At 42.1% G+C, this 16532-nt stretch overlaps 1 long non-coding RNA gene across 1 annotated transcript; it reads right to left on the bottom strand.

The window, feature by feature from the left end:
• Positions 1–2314: 2314 nt before the first annotated feature.
• LOC117055809 lies at positions 2315–13911 on the bottom strand. The gene is made up of 3 exons (XR_004427676.1): positions 13380–13911; positions 5440–5534; positions 2315–2391 (listed from the first exon to the last, which is right to left on the bottom strand). It is a non-coding gene; the product is annotated as an uncharacterized LOC117055809 (long non-coding RNA).
• Positions 13912–16532: the final 2621 nt, after the last annotated feature.

Consider the following 16532-nt stretch of genomic DNA (forward strand, 5'->3'; position numbering starts at 1 on the left):
TATGGGAGAAACCCCACCCGCTAATGAAGTGTTGTCAGTGCACAATCACAGCAGAATGGGGAGGTGGCAAGCCTGGAAATTAGGTCTTTAGCTAGAAAGCAGGTTGTGTGCTTGGCAGCCTGACACAGCAGGTTCCAAGGAATGGTACAACAGTGACATCCAGTGGAGATCAAAGTGCATCCTGTAGTGTGAAAGAAGCATCTCAGCAGATCTCTGCTTCTCCTAACCCCCAACTTCACACAGATTTCCCAATAAATTTGTCTGACTATTCCAGCAACTGGATCCTTCTTGGATCCAGGAATTAGAAGGGCCTTAGGCTTACAACCTCATAGCAATCTCTCTCTCTCTCTTTTTAAAAAATTTTTTTTATTAAATTTTATAGAAACAACAATCAACAAAAACAAACAAATACAAAACAATACAACCATACAAAGAACAAACCTACAATAAAAACAAAAAACCTTATTGCTATCACTAACTTCTATCCTTTACATTGTATATTGACTTCTTCTCACCTCCCCTTCCTGCGTTCCATGTCAATCATCTTTAGTAATTTCTATACATCTTGCAAAATCTTATACCTAATCATTAATCTTATCTAATATCTTAACTCATTCTCTCACGATTCCTAAACACTTAACCAAACACTAAATCTACAGTTTAACTTTTCTTCCAAATTATATCTAATTTTCAATCATACAATGATTTTTTAAATACAATTTAAATTTCTTCCATCTTCTTCCACCGCGTCGTCCCTCTGGTCACGAAGTTTCCCGGTCATCTCAGCGAGCTCCATATAGTCCATCATTTTCATCTGCCATTCTTCAATCGTTGGTATTTCTTCTGTCTTCCAGTTTTTAGCTATTAAAATTCTTGCTGCTGTTGTGGCATACATAAATAAAGTTCTATCACACTTTGGAATTTCTTGGCCTAGGATGCCCAGTAAAAAGGCTTCTGGTTTCTTTTTGAAAGTGTTTTTCAACACCTTTTTCATTTCATCCTCATAGCAATCTCATAGGCAGGAAACTCCAGTGCTCCCCTATAGCCTAATGGCTGAGTCTTGGAAACGTTTTATTTGGCATTGGATTTAAAATTTGATGAGAGAGAGAAACAACAACATCAGCAGCAGCAGCAGCAGCTGTAAGGGAACCGTCTGAATGATTAAGCCACATCTGCCATTCCAGTTTCCAAATTGACATGGTCTGCTTTCCTTACTGAGCGTGCCCAATGTGCACCTGAGTACAAATAAACATACTGCTGCTGCGTCGAACGGGTTTTTAGGATAGAAAACGGGTGTTTCAAAAATGACTCCAAATTCCCCTAATTGTTGCAATTAAACATTTATTTATTTTGAAGACTTGCACTCTACCTTTCAAATGGCCAGCTCTCAGGGCAGATTACAAGAGATAGCAATAGTACTGGCAGGCCGGGAGCGGGGGGGTGGGGTGGGGGGTGGGATACTCAAAACTCATGCTTATATGTACACACACAGGCCAACAGCCCTTAATCACTTGGCAGATAGATGGGGCCAGAGCATTGTGTTTCCTTTTGGTTCTGCAGTCGGAAGGATCTGACTTGGCAGAGAGTGCTTCTTCTGGTGGATGAGGGAGCAAGCTCCCCAGAATTCCTCCTCCTCTGGCCAATGAATGCTGATCATTCCCTCCTCCTTTTGATGATATTCATTATGGGAGGCCATAAATGTGACCTTCTAGTTACTCATGGTGCCCTGGCCTTGGGCAACTGGCAATGGAAGCCAAGCATACTGTTAAACATCAGGAATAACTTTCTGGTGGTAATAACTGTTTGGCAATGGAACAAGACTACTTGGGAAGGTGGTGAACCTTCCTTAAACAGAGGTTGGATGGCCATCTGTCAGGGATTCTTTAGCTGCCAAGGATTGAATCATATAATTGTAGAGTTGGATGGGACCCCAATGGTAATCCAGTGCAACCCCTTGCAATGCAGGGATTGTTTGCCCAACATGGGGCTCAAACCTCTGATCCTGAGATTAAGAGTCTCATGCTCTACTGATGGAGCTATCACTGATTTGGATTGACTATCATTATCATTATCATTATTTGTTTAAATCACCAATATCCCAAAAGGTACCACTGACAATTAGTATATACTGGCTGAGATCACAACGGCTCTGATGTCTCTCATAGTCCTTGAGAAATATAATAATTACCGGGACCCATATTTCAAGGGCGAATGCAATTAGTACGGTGAATTAGACAGCAAGACAAACTGTAACTTCATAGCTCAAAAAACAACAATATCTTCTTAGAAGAATCTTTGGGTCTATTGGTTTTTAAAATTGTCTTGGAACAGGGTTTCTTTCATCATCTGACAGTTGAGGTAATGATTCTGACATTGATTTTTTTTCCCCTGCTGTGGAAAAAAATATGCTGAAGCAGAAGATTGTGATGATAAGAAAGTACAGTAAATGAAAAATAAATGCAGAAGTACATAGATGACACAGCCAACGTCATTTATTTTAGGGAGAGGATTCTATTTATTGTGCTGGGTATATTTTGTGAAGGGAAGACATTTTTGCAACATTTTTGGTTTAAAAGGGAATGTTAACATTGATGGGTACTGGTAAGAGAATACATTAATTATACTTAATCCTCTACAGACACACTTGTGTGGGTTAGCAAACAAAAGAAAAATGGCTGATGCCTATTTTTGAAAACTCAGGGCCTGCACATAAACAGCCCCAGTAACAGAGTTTAAACCCCATCAGGCAGATTTAGTGAAGCATAGGAATAGACTTCTAAGCCTTCTTCTAATACATTCCAGCTGCTTGAGGCAGTTGGCCTCCATTACCCGTCCTTCAGAGAAACAGACTACACAGTGAGGTAAGTTTAAAATACAATTTACTTACAGTCATGCATTGTCCTTAGCAGTAATGATAAAATTCAGGTAGTTGTTAGGTTGATTCATAGCTGGTTGACTGACCAAACCCAAAGAGTGTTCACTAATGATTCCTCATCACTCTGGGATGCTGGGGGGAGACAAATGGGGTGCCACAGGGTTCTGTCCTGGGCCTGCTGCTGTCCAACATATTTATAAACCACTTGGATGAAGGAATTGAGGGAATGCTCATCAGACTTGCAGATGACACCAACCTGGGAGGGGTAGCCCATGCCACTGAAGACAGAATTGGGATTCAAGATTATCTTAGCAGATAGATGTCAGGAGCCGACGTCAAGAGTAGGTCAGCAATAAAAAGCACTGATGTCAGTGAAGTTTAGTCTTTATTTAAAGAAACAAAACAGTGCAGGCCTAGTGACCACAGAAATTCTTCCCAGTAGGTCTTTCCCTGCCTTCCAACTCCCTGCCTTCCAACCACACTCTAAGGCTCCTCCCCCAATTCCTTTACCAGCAGCCTAAGACTCCATTGCCTTATCTCTCGTTGCTCCAACCTCTTCATTTCTCTGAGTGTTCTGGGAGACCACAGGGGAGGAGAGCTGGCTGCAGCAGGAGGGGGAGACTCCCTGGATTATTCAGCAACCTGCCTCATCTCTGTCCCCTGGCCCCCCTCCTCTCCTGCCTCCAAACTGCTCTCTGTCACAGCCTCCTCCCGCTCACTAAACCCTGTTGCCTTTTCAGCTTCCAACATCTCCTTCTCTCAGTCTGCTCCCTCTTCTCCCTCTGACGACTCATCTATGTCTGAACACTAATCCCCTGGCTCTGAGCCAGATTGAGAGCAGACTGAGAGGAGATATGATAGCCATCTTCAAATATCTAAAGGGCTGCCACATGGAAGATGGAGCAAGTTTGTTTTCTCCTGCTCTGGAGGGTAGGACCCGAACCAATGGATTCCAGTTACAAGAAAGGAGATTCTGACTAAACATCAGGAATAACTTTCTGACAGTAAGAGCTGTTTGACAGTGAAATGGACTCCATTGGGAGGTGGTGGACTCTCCTTCCTTGGAGGTTTTTAAGCAGAGGTTGGATGGCCACATTTGTCATGGATGCTTTAGCTGAGATTCCTGCATTGCAGGGGGTTGGACTAGATGATCCCCAGAGTCCATTCCAACTCTACAATTCTATAGGTCTATGAGCATTTATTTCTGATTACATGTTCAAAATGGCTGTAAGCCAAGCCTAATGAAACAGAAGAGTTAGTGGAAAGCAAAACACCCCTAAGGAAATCAGCAGCCAATAGGTCAGCCCTCTCCCTCTTGAAGCACAAACTAGAATAACTCATCTCTCCACACTGGTATCTTCTCTTGTGCTCATAAACTGTAAATGGGGCCTCCCACTGCCGCCGCACCATTTCTTTTCTCATCCTGAAGCAAAGTTCTTAACCCGAGGTACTATTTCTGGGTTAGCGGAGTCTGTAACCTGAAGTGTCTGTAACCCAAGGTACCACTGTAGAAGCAAAGCAAAGTTTGTTATAGAAATGTGGTCTGAACTTGGGACAACCAACTCAGACCTCACAGGCTGAGCTTCTTCAGATAGACTGAGGTAGAACAATAGGCTTGATTACCTTCCACCCAAGGTGAAGGGGAGTGACCTGGCTAAGCCTGGCAGGACAGCTTACTCTATGACATTAACCCCTCTATGCTGGTTACTGCACAGGAAGTCCGTTAGAAATCCTTTGAGTAAGATCAGAACTTATTCTGAATGGGATTTTTATCCTGTGAAGTTACAGCAGAGAGTGACTCTGAACATGTGCAGAGTATTATTTTCTGTCACTGCTGGGTAGAATGAGCAGGCCCACACACATTTGTAATTAGAAGGCTCGGCTTCCATGTGACATTGGTGCTTTCATCCTGGAATTTTCTTTGCTTTATGAAACTGCCATGGCTGCTGACAGGAACAATGGGCCTTTGTGAGCATTGCCGCAGGTTATTCAAGGACTCCGTTTTCAGGCTGATTAGGCAACTGGAGCTGAAGGGAAGGTGGTGTGTTATTAACCTAGAAGCTCATGCAATCCCTACGACTGAACTGGTAGTCAGTCAATGCAAGTGGAAGTCTGAAATGCCCTCCTCCCACGCCCAAAAGACAGGAACAGATTTGTTTAGGATTTGCAAGTGAATGAGGGTTCGATTCTATGCTCATTTACCTTGGTGTAAGCCCCACTGGATTCAATAGGGCTTATTTCTGAGTACAGAACTGCACTGTAAGGTTACAGCCCTCAGGAGTAAACATTTGTAGAATTTTCCTTAAATCAAATCAAAACAAAACAAAACCAGACTGTATATGGCAGGCTGAATTTGTGATTAATTCTTGCAACGACACCGAAAGGAGCGCCCCCCCCCCCACCAATAGTGAGAAACTGTGATATGTTTACAGACATTAGCTGACACAGCCCAGGATGTAACATTGCATGTTATGCAAATACACCATCCTAAAAATGTCTGTCTCTGACTGATGGTCACATTATTTCTGTCAAGCACAGTCAAAGGCATTCTGTTTCTTTCTTACCATTCTTTGATGCTTACAGAGGGATTAAGATGCCTCTGTAAATCGTATGCCCTCTGAATTCAAATAGGCTTGGCTGTGGAATTCTGGACTGTTTCCTAAAATGCAGCACAAGAAAAATACTAATTAGTAATGACATTGTAGTTAAATTTTGCTAGCAATGCTTTGGATGGCAGCTGATGATATTTCTCAGGCTCAAGTTGGATGGCTTTAAAAGAAGATCGGGCAAATCTGTGGAGGATAGATGATGTTGTTGTTGTTGTTCAGTCGTTCAGTCGTGTCCGACTCTTCGTGACCCCATGGACCAGGGCACGCCAGGCACGCCTATCCCTCACTGCCTCTCGCAGTTTGGCCAAACTCATGTTAGTAGCTTCGAGAACACTGTCCAACCATCTCATCCTCTGTCGTCCCCTTCTCCTTGTGCCCTCCATCTTTCCCAACATCAGGGTCTTTTCTAGGGAGTCTTCTCTTCTCATGAGATGGCCAAAGTACTGGAGCCTCAACTTCAGGATCTGTCCTTCTAGAGAGCACTCAGGGCTGATTTCTTTGAGAATGGATAGGTTTGATCTTCTTGCAGTCCATGGGACTCTCAAGAGTCTCCTCCAGCACCATAATTCAAAAGCATCAATTCTACGGCGATCAGCCTTCTTTATGGTCCAGCTCTCACTTCCGTACATTACTACTGGGAAAACCATAGCTTTAACTATGCGGACCTTTGTCGGCAAGGTGATGTCTTTGCTTTTTAAGATGCTGTCTAGGTTTGTCATTGCTTTTCTCCCAAGAAGCAGGCGTCTTCTAATTTCGTGACTGCTGTCACCATCTGCAGTGATCATGGAACCCAAGAAAGTGAAATCTCTCACTGCCTCCAGTTCTTCCCCTTCTATTTGCCAGGAGGTGATGGGACCAGTGGCCATGATCTTAGTTTTTTTGATGTTGAGCTTCAGACCATATTTTGCGCTCTCTTCTTTCACCCTCATTAAAAGGTTCTTTAATTCTTCCTCACTTTCTGCCATCAAGGTAGTATCATCAGCATATCTGAGGTTGTTGATATTTTTTCCGGCAATCTTAATTCCGGCTTGGGATTCATCCAGTCCAGCCTTTCGCATGATGAATTCTGCATATAAGTTAAATAAGCAGGGAGACAATATACAGCCTTGTCGTACTCCTTTCGCAATTTTGAACCAATCAGTTGTTCCATATCCAGTTCTAACTGTAGCTTCTTGTCCCACATAGAGATTTCTCAGGAGACAAATGAGGTGATCCGGCACTCCCATTTCTTTAAGAACTTGCCATAGTTTGCTGTGGTCGACACAGTCAAATGCTTTTGCATAGTCAATGAAGCAGAAGTAGATGTTTTTCTGGAACTCTCTAGCTTTCTCCATAATCCAGCGCATGTTTGCAATTTGGTCTCTGGTTCCTCTGCCCCTTCGAAATCCAGCTTGCACTTCTGGGAGTTCTCGGTCCACATACTGCTTGAGCCTGCCTTGTAGAATTTTAAGCATAACCTTGCTAGCGTGTGAAATGAGTGCAATTGTGCGGTAGTTGGAGCATTCTTTGGCACTGCCCTTCTTTGGGATTGGGATGTAGACTGATCTTCTCCAATCCTCTGGCCACTGCTGAGTTTTCCAAACTTGCTGGCATATTGAGTGTAGCACCTTAACAGCATCCTCTTTTAAAATTTTAAATAGTTCAGCTGGAATATCATCACTTCCACTGGCCTTGTTGTTAGCAAGGTTTTCTAAGGCCCATTTGACTTCACTCTCCAGTATGTCTGGCTCCAGGTCAGCAACCACATTACCTGGGGTGTATGAGACCTCCATATCTTTTTGGTATAATTCCTCTGTGTATTCTTGCCACCTCTTCTTGATGTCTTCTGCTTCTGTTAGGTCCTTTCCACTTTTGTCCTTAATTGTGGTAATCTTTGTACGAAATGTTCCTTTCATATCTCCAATTTTCTTGAACAGATCTCTGGTTTTTCCCATTCTGTTATTTTCCTCTATTTCTTTGCATTGTTCGTTTAGAAAGGCCCTCTTGTCTCTCCTTGCTATTCTTTGGAAATCTGCATTCAATTTCCTGTATCTTTCACTATCTCCCTCGCATTTTGCTTGCCTTCTCTCCACCGCTATTTTTAAGGCCTCATTGGACAGCCACTTTGCTTTCTTGCATTTCTTTTTCATTGGGATGGTTTTCGTTGCTGCCTCCTGTATAATGTTACGGGCCTCCATCCACAGTTCTTCAGGCACTCTATCCACCAAATCTAAGTCCTTAAACCTGTTTTTCACTTCAACTGTGTATTCATAAGGAATTTGATTTAGATTGTATCTTACTGGCCCAGTGGTTTTTCCTACTTTCTTCAGTCTAAGCTGGAATTTTGCTATAAGAAGCTGATGATCAGAGCCACAGTCAGCTCCAGGTCTTGTTTTTGCTGAGTGTATAGAGCTTCTCCATCTTTGGCTGCAGAGAATATAATCAATCTGATTTCGATGTTGCCCATCTGGTGATGTCCATGTGTAGAGTCGTCTCTTGTGTTGTTGGAAAAGAGTGTTTGTGATGACCAGCTTGTACTCCTGACAGAACTCTATTAGCCTTTGCCCTGCTTCATTTTGAACTCCAAGGCCAAACTTGCCAGTTGTTCCTTTTATCTCTTGACTCCCTACTTTAGCATTCCAATCCCCTATAATGAGAAGAACATCCTTCTTTGGTGTCATTTCTATAAGGTGTTGTAAGTCTTCATAGAAATGGTCAATTTCAGTTTCTTCAGCACTGGTAGTTGGTGCATAAACTTGGATTACTGTGATGTTGAAAGGTCTGCCTTGGATTCGTATCGAGATCATTCTATCATTTTTGAAATTGCATCCCAGTACAGCTTTCGCCACTCTTTTGTTGACTATGAGGGCCACTCCATTTCTTTTACGGGATTCCTGCCCACAGTAGTAGATATGATAGTCATCCGAACTGAATTCGCCCATTCCCGTCCATTTTAGTTCACTGATGCCTAGGATGTCAATGTTTATTCTTGCCATCTCATTTTTGACCACATCCAGCTTACCAAGGTTCATGGTTCTTACATTCCAGGTTCCTATGCAATACTTTTCTTTACAGCATTGGACTTTCCTTTCGCTTCCAGGCATATCCACAACTGAGCGTCCTTTCGGCTTTGGCCCAGCCGCTTCATCAGCTCTGAATCTACTTGTACTTGTCCTCCGCTCTTCCCCAGTAGCATGTTGGACGCCTTCCGACCTGAGGGGCTCATCTTCCAGCGTCATATCTTTTATATGCCTGTTGTCTTTGTCCATGGAGTTTTCTTGGCAGGGATACTGGAGTGGGTTGCCAGTTCCTCCTCCAGGTGGATCACGTTTGGTCCAAACTCTCCACTATGACCTGTCCATCTTGGGTGGCCCTGCACGGCATAGCTCATAGCTTCCCTGAGTAATTCAAGCCCCTTTGCCACGACAAGGCAGTGATCCATGAAGGGGGGATAGATGATAGGTAGATGATAGATGATAGATAGATAGATGCCAACTCTTAGGGGCCAAGAGGTCTTCAACCCCCCCCCCCCAAAAAAACCACGTGAGTCCCTTCCCTCCCAAGTTGATGGGCATTGCCATTCAAATTGTCCATTTACCACCTCATATGATCAATTAGGCAGGACAGGGCATACTTGGGCCCCACAATCCAAGTTTGCACCCCTGGGTAGATAGATGGCTTTTCTGTGACAATACTCACCCATACAGAGTACCAACACACACACACACACACACACACACACACACATTGCTAGCGGTGACCAGAGGAGCAATGACTACTGGGAGGAGCGCAGAGAGAAGAAACACCATGGTGCATCTGCAGCATCACAACCAAACACCTTCATCTGCCCCAGCTGCAACAAAACATGTCTCTCCCATGTTGCTCTCTACAGCCACAGCACGTGCTGCAACCTGCCAACAGCTTGACTTCACCCCCAAGGAGCACTCCTCCATTGTCTCCTGAGACAGACGGATGCCAACAAAACAACATGGCAGCCGTTTTGTGCCGGCACCCACAGCACTTTTATCAATAGATTATTTATGAAATAGATTATTGATGAGTACTAGCACCCCATTTTTTACCCCCAAAAGCAGTGTCTGTCTGTCTGTCTGTCTATCTATCTATCTATCTATCTATCTATCTATCTATCTATCATCAGGTGCCAAGGGCCATGTTAGTCAATGGCTTCTTTGAGAAGTCCCATTCAATAGGACACTCTTGTCCCACCCCCCACCCCATGCAAAGCTCTGCAGAAACACAGTGAAGTGGAGCCATTTTGCCAGTCCATTCGCTGCATTCAACTGGGGTGCTCGTTCTCCATTTGACTGGCTGAAACCACATGGTGAGCAGCTTGCACAAAAGCAGCTCTATGGCCACCTACACAACATTTAATGCATGCTGTTAAATTTCCAGAAATTGGAGTCGCTGGCAGGGATTTCTGTGTTCCTCCTCTCTCTCCCAAACTCAGCTAGACATAGCTCTCGTTTTATCTCCACATGCACTGAAAAGGCCAAATGTCATATATTTGGGAGGGACATCGGGAAACCTTTATCAGCAATGGGGTCTTGTTGCTGGTTTTTAGCAGGGCCTGGCGACATATTTATTGCCCATTTGTGGCAATGTTTATGTTTTCCTCGGAAACGTTTGAACTCAGGTCAAGCAGCCTACAGCACTGACGAGATACTTATCTATGGCTCGGCTGTCGCTCTTTTGGCAGGCCGGTGTCATTTTAAAACTTGTTTTACTTGCAAATTAGGCCTTTTTTTTAAACAAAGGGGAGGGAGTAGGTACTTCCCCCCAAGACTTGGCAGCAGTAGCAGTTGCTCTCCCTTAATACAACACTCTCAGGAAGATGAATTAGTCCCAGATCATAGACAACAGGGAATGTGGCTACAATCCAGATGGCAATTGCTGTGAGGGGCTCCTTAAATAACTTCAGTGGCATGCAGTTCCGAGAACCAAAAAGCAAAAGAAAGTGAACACCCTGCTTGCCCCAGTTATTCATCATTAAATAACTGACCCTATAATCATGGCACTCGAGGAACTGGAGAAGCTGGTAGGCAGCTCACTGTTCAGAAGGGTCATAGCTCAGTTGCAGAACACCTGCCTTGCAGGCAGAAGGTCCCAGGTTATAGCATCTCCAGGAAGGCTGGGTGAGACTCTTGACTAAAACTCTAGAGAGTCTCCACCAGTCCCTGTAGTGGTCCATGTGGAGCGCTGCGGCACTTACTTGATGTCCTGTCACTCATGACATTGCACTTACCAGGAAGGAGAGGAGAGAGGTGAGGTCAGCATGGTGTAAGTGCACTGGCAGGCACACTGGATTGACTCTGCCAATGCAACTGCCCCACGCTGGCCTCCCTGCCAACGCTCCCCTCCCCCTCCCTGTAAACGTGGCAATGCCGGTGGCCGAAGGTCAGGTCAGCATTCTCGTCCTACCCCATATTATTAGTAATTAATAGCTATTTTTAATTTCTCCATAATAGAACTTGCTGAAAGTGCAAAACTTCATTTTTTTATGAATTAAGATTCAGATGTGAGCCATATCAGGCAGCTTCCACACTCTTCAGGCCAAAACAGGCTATTTTCCAGAGCAGCAAACTGTGGGGTCCAAGCTGAATGTTGTGGTGAGCAGAAGTGACAGGCAACAACCAGCCAGAACTTTTGCAGAACTATGCACACCATGACAAGATGAAAGCATCTATCTCTCTCTTTCTGAAAGACTGAGGCACACAAAACATGCATGGTATGAGAACTGGATCATTGCAGTATTAAACTCGAGGTCTATGGTGTCAGAGTGGGATTACTGGTAATCAAGAAGTTAAGTGTGCAATAGACTAGGACCCCTTCTGAATGGTTATTAGTAAGGGTGAATCTGTATGGAGAGTACACTTAATCCACTTCTTATCCAGAGTTCACTTCAAATTCCCTTGAAGCAGCGGCCTTTTGCTGGTTGAAGGATTGGTTTAAACTAGAGAACGTGGACGTGTTGGACTTGGAAGGACACGATAATATGTTTAGTTGGCACGCATACCTTTGGTACGATAAGGTTAAAATCCACAGAACTTTTAAGAGCCACATAGTTAGAAAATCCTTGTATCAGGTTTGGATAAGATATAAAGACTTATTGGAGAGAAAGACGCCTAGATGGATCTCACCAGTGGAGGCCAAGGCCTACAAGAGACCGAATATGTCGGCAAGTTGGCTACGATATATGGACATATTGCAGCAGGAAGGGGACTCATTTAAGCTGAAAAGCTATGATCAAGTTAAAAGTCAAGTCCCCGACTGGCTGCAATATCACCAGGTACACGAAACATTTAAATTAGATAAAAAAATTGGTTTTCAAGTGGAAAAATCAAAACTGGAAACAGAACTGATTGAATCGAACTCTAAAAACCTTTCCAAGATGTATAATTTATTGCTAGAGTGGCATACGAAAGATGAATTGGTTAAATCGACAATGATAGATTGGGCGAAAGATGTGGGACATAATATTATGATGGATGACTGGGAGAGATTGTGGCAGAAAGGTATCAATTTTACTGCTTGTAATAGTTTAAGAGAAAACATAATGAAAATGGTATATAGATGGTATCTGACACCAGTTAAGATAGCTAAGATGAATATTAAAATGTCAGATGTGTGTTGGAAATGTAAACATGCGAAAGGTACCTTTTTTCATATGTGGTGGTCGTGTCCAGGGGTAAATGCTTTCTGGGATAAGATATATAATGAGCTTAAAAAGGTAATGAAAATTACCTTTAGTAAGAAACCAGAGGCATTTCTCCTGAGCATGACCAATGAAGAGATACCCAGTCAGGACAGAGTATTTTTTATGTATGCCACAACAGCAGCTAGAATTCTATTGGCAAGAACCTGGAAAGGTGAAGAGATCCCAACAGTGGAAGAATGGCAGTTAAAGCTGATGGATTACATGGAACTCGCAGAACTGACCGCCAGAATCCGAGACCAGAGGGAGGAGAAGGTGTCGCAGGATTGGAAAAAAATTAAAGACTATTTAGTTAAATCTGTAAAATTGAATATTTGAGCAGAATTAAGCAAAGGATCGGCTTTAGTAGGGGAATGTTAGATAAAATTGTTTAGAAGAATTTTTTTTTTTGTGAATGATTCAATTGTTAAAGAATCTTTTAAGATATTGTGTTTAAGCTATGATTTATATTGATTTATATTGGAGTAAGTATACTCAAGAGTACTAAGAAATAATGTAAATGTTAATGGAAAAAGATATAAAGCTACCTATAACGTATATATGATTTTGAAGGCAGTGGAGGGAACAGGGGGAGTCCCCTAGTAGAAAAGTCGAAAACAGGAAAAGTACAAAGATAGGTGTTAGTTAAGGTTTGTAGGGTTTTCTTTATGTTTATTGATATTGTTATTGTTTTTATTGTGTTTATGTATTGTGTTTTTATTGTGTTTATGTTTATGTTTATGTTGTGTTTATTCTTTGTCTTATTGGAAAATAATAAAAAATCTTAAAAAAAAAAACAGAGTTCACTTCAAATTCCCCTACTCTGTCAGAATGGACTGTGTGTCAATTTCCATATTTGCAGATGAACAATGGTGTTTTAATGTTACTGTCAGCTCCGGATTATGAGGTGCAGCAGAAGAAATCAAACAATCCTTCAGGTGATTTGGGCCAAAGTTATTATTCAGAAATGAAATATAGTTGCACCTTTAAAAATCAACAAACTTGGGGGCACTTCCAAGTCTTGAAATCATAAAATGAGACCCAAATAGCTTTGTTGCTATTTTATTGCCACTGTTGACATATTGGAAACCACCCTGAGAGGATTTGAAAGCTGCAAAGATGGCCTATAAATATGTCAAATCAATCAATATAAATAAACCTTAGAAAATACGTGCCAGATCTGAAGATCTGGAAGATCACTAACCTTTTGAGAAGTTGGAGGCTGCCCACGTGCCAGCTTTCAGCTAAAGCTTTTTCAAACACTCAGCAGGGAAAATTAGATTCAGGCAGCCTTGTGTAATCAGCAATTCTCCACAGACGGCAAAAAGGGCAAATGGACTTAAACATCCAAACCAAAGAAAAGGAAAAAATTACAGCCATCTAGGCAGAGAAACCCCCAATAAATACCATCAACAGCCGCGGAGAGCGGAGCTACTGTGTATTATGTGTCAGCAGCAAAACAGAAGACAGCTGTGAAAAATAAATATTGCTTCTGATCTGTTTAAGAGTAAAATATCTCCTAAGCTCATCAGGCTCTGTAATGGAAGAGTATTATTTTTCATAAATGAAAATGGTGTGAGAGAGGAAAGGCCAGATATCTAGGTACAGCGGTTTGAATCGGAATAGTCTCGCTTGATATTCCAGTCACGATGTCTCAGAAGCTTATTCGGGAGTTCATTCAGAGGAGGTAATGACTAGGAAAATGACAAAGAAAACTGTTACTGGCCATTAGTGAGCAATCACTCTGTCATATTACCAAGATAATTTAGATAAATGGTTGAGCTGTCTCCCAGGGAAACAGGGTGCCAGTTCTGATAGGAGCAGCCTTTTAAGGATTTTGACATATATTATTTATTTCGTACAGACACACGTCACTCTACAGATGTTGACTCGTTCCTTCATATGTGTTTGAGGGAAATTGTAAAAATCCGTTTCAGCAACCTGAAAACAACAACACACAAAAAAGGCTGATTTTCATTTTACAAGGCTGCATCAACGTAGACTTGGCTTTGAAGTGCAAGGTTGCTTCAGCTTACAGATGGGGGCATTTCATTCTCCTCCTCCTTGTGACAGACTCTCTCCATGTCACAAGACATGGCCAGGGATTATGGAAGTTGCAGTTTGCAAATCTGGTCAGCACCAAGTGGGCGATTCCTGCTGTAGGCACTCTGCTGAAAAAGGCAGTAAAGGAGGAAGAGAGGATAACAGGTTGAGTTACCTTGATTCTTTAGGAATTTGTCTCCAGCTGTATAGTATGACAGGCATCTGTAGGATTACTACAGAAACACAGAATCATAGAGAATCACCTAAAGTAAAACGAAAAGTGAATTTAGGCTTTCCCTGCTTGGTGAGATATATGAGAAGTTAACTCAGGAAGGCAAAAGGGGTTCAATACAAATAGTAAAATTTCTCCGGTAGGTTGCATCTGTAAAGAAAGATACATTTAACACATATTGAAAAACCTCAAGAACATAAAAAAGCAACCAGAAACTTATGAGATTGGGAAAGTCTTGCATCTTGCATTCTCAAATTGTATAAAAAGGTCTGCACTTCCTTTCAAACAATGTTTTTTTTTATCACAAACACCCTGTTTTACTCATCACACACAGGTTGATTTGCTTAAGATTTGCTATATGCTGCAATTATACACCACTCCCTTAATTTTGTCACTTAAGAGTTCCTTCATTTAAAAAAAACACAACTATCTAGGGCAGCTTTCTCCAGTCTGGTGCCCTCCAGTAACTTTGATTCCATCAGCCCCCATCCTGCCTGGTCAATTGCAAAGGATGGTAGGAGTTGTAGTCTACAGCAACATCAGCTGGGCACTAGGTATGGGGGAGAGTGATTTAGGGGAGCAAGCCAAAGGCACCTTTGTATCCTTATTTATTGCCCATTCTTCTTTTTCTTCTTTAGAGATTCATCTATTGATACCTATTCAAAAATATACAATAGTCCACACCCAGTATCTTTATATATATATATATATATAATACACTAAAACAGCTACTTTGTAGTTGTGTGCGGAAGGGAGGTCAGTTGGTGGTATGGGGTTCCTTTGTTGTGCTGTTGTAGCGTGAGGGGAATAGTGTTTGTATGCGGTACGTTTTCTTTACATTGCAATGTAGTCGAAGCAAAATTCCAAGTATGATTGATACTTGGCCAATAAAATTATTCCTGTTAAAATTATTCCTACTTGATCTAAAAAAGAACAAAGAACAGAAAAAGATCGGCCGAATGATAGAGAAAGCAAAAGGCGAGATAAGAGATTAAATAAAGATAAAGGATAATAAAAAGACTTCTGATTCTCTGCTCTACAGCTATTCAGTCATTAAAATCCAACCAAATCCCAATGTTACAAGTTCGTTTTCTCTTTCATGCAAGAAGTGCATAAGAAGTTTCCAGTCCTGAATAAATGTTGACAATGATTTTTCTCTAATTAAGCATGCTTACTTTGCCATCTCACCCAAGCCCAATACTCATTTATTGGCCATTCTGGATAATATTGTGAATCCTCATCTTCCTGATTCACAATTAGTTGCCTCTTGACAACTGGCCAAAATTATACCGGTAATTCACTGTAAGGAATCCACCCCCCCTCTCTCTCCCTCACACCCATGTATGTATTAGAATTTCACAGTATAGCCTAACCTGGAGTGTGGAAAACAGCAACCAAATGCTGTTAATGTGGCTAAAAGCACTAATCTGTTTTACGAAGCACGAATTCCTTTGTAGTATTTTCCCATGGTTTTTCTTGTCGTTTTTCTTTCATGATCACTTATCATTCGAAAGCAAGGCATTTCTATTTCCCAGCCCATTTTCTCCATTTTTATTACCTGCAGAGGGTCTGTTCCACTAAAACTGTAATGACACAATGATTGCCATGGCAACAGACTGGTGTCCTAAATCATGGCTGCAATTTCTTGGCAGAAATGAGCCAAGTTCTAGCCTTGGAACAGCTCAGAATCAAACATGGAGGTTTCTAAATATTAGGGACAAAGCATTTCTAAAGTAAAGACATTCCTTTGCTTTATGGAACATAACTACAATAAAGAGATAATTCAGATATAATTGTAAGAATTTGGGAGGCAGACTGAATAGTCCCATTTTAGACATCGTTATTTCCTTTACAGTCGTACCTCGGGTTATGTACTTAATTGGTTCTGAGTCGCTGTACGTAACCCGAAAAATGCACTTTGCACATGCATGAAGCGCACAGAACGCTTCTGCGCAGACCGCTTCTGTGCATGCGTGGATCGCGCATAAGGCGGGTTACACTTCCAGGTTACAGGAGTCCGTAACCCGAAAAGTACGCAACCTGAAGCATACGTAACCCAAGGTACGACTGTATTTATTTCAA

The sequence above is a fragment of the Lacerta agilis genome, chromosome 12, assembly GCF_009819535.1.
Source record: "Lacerta agilis isolate rLacAgi1 chromosome 12, rLacAgi1.pri, whole genome shotgun sequence".
In the NCBI taxonomy this organism is placed as follows: Eukaryota; Metazoa; Chordata; class Lepidosauria; order Squamata; family Lacertidae; genus Lacerta; species Lacerta agilis.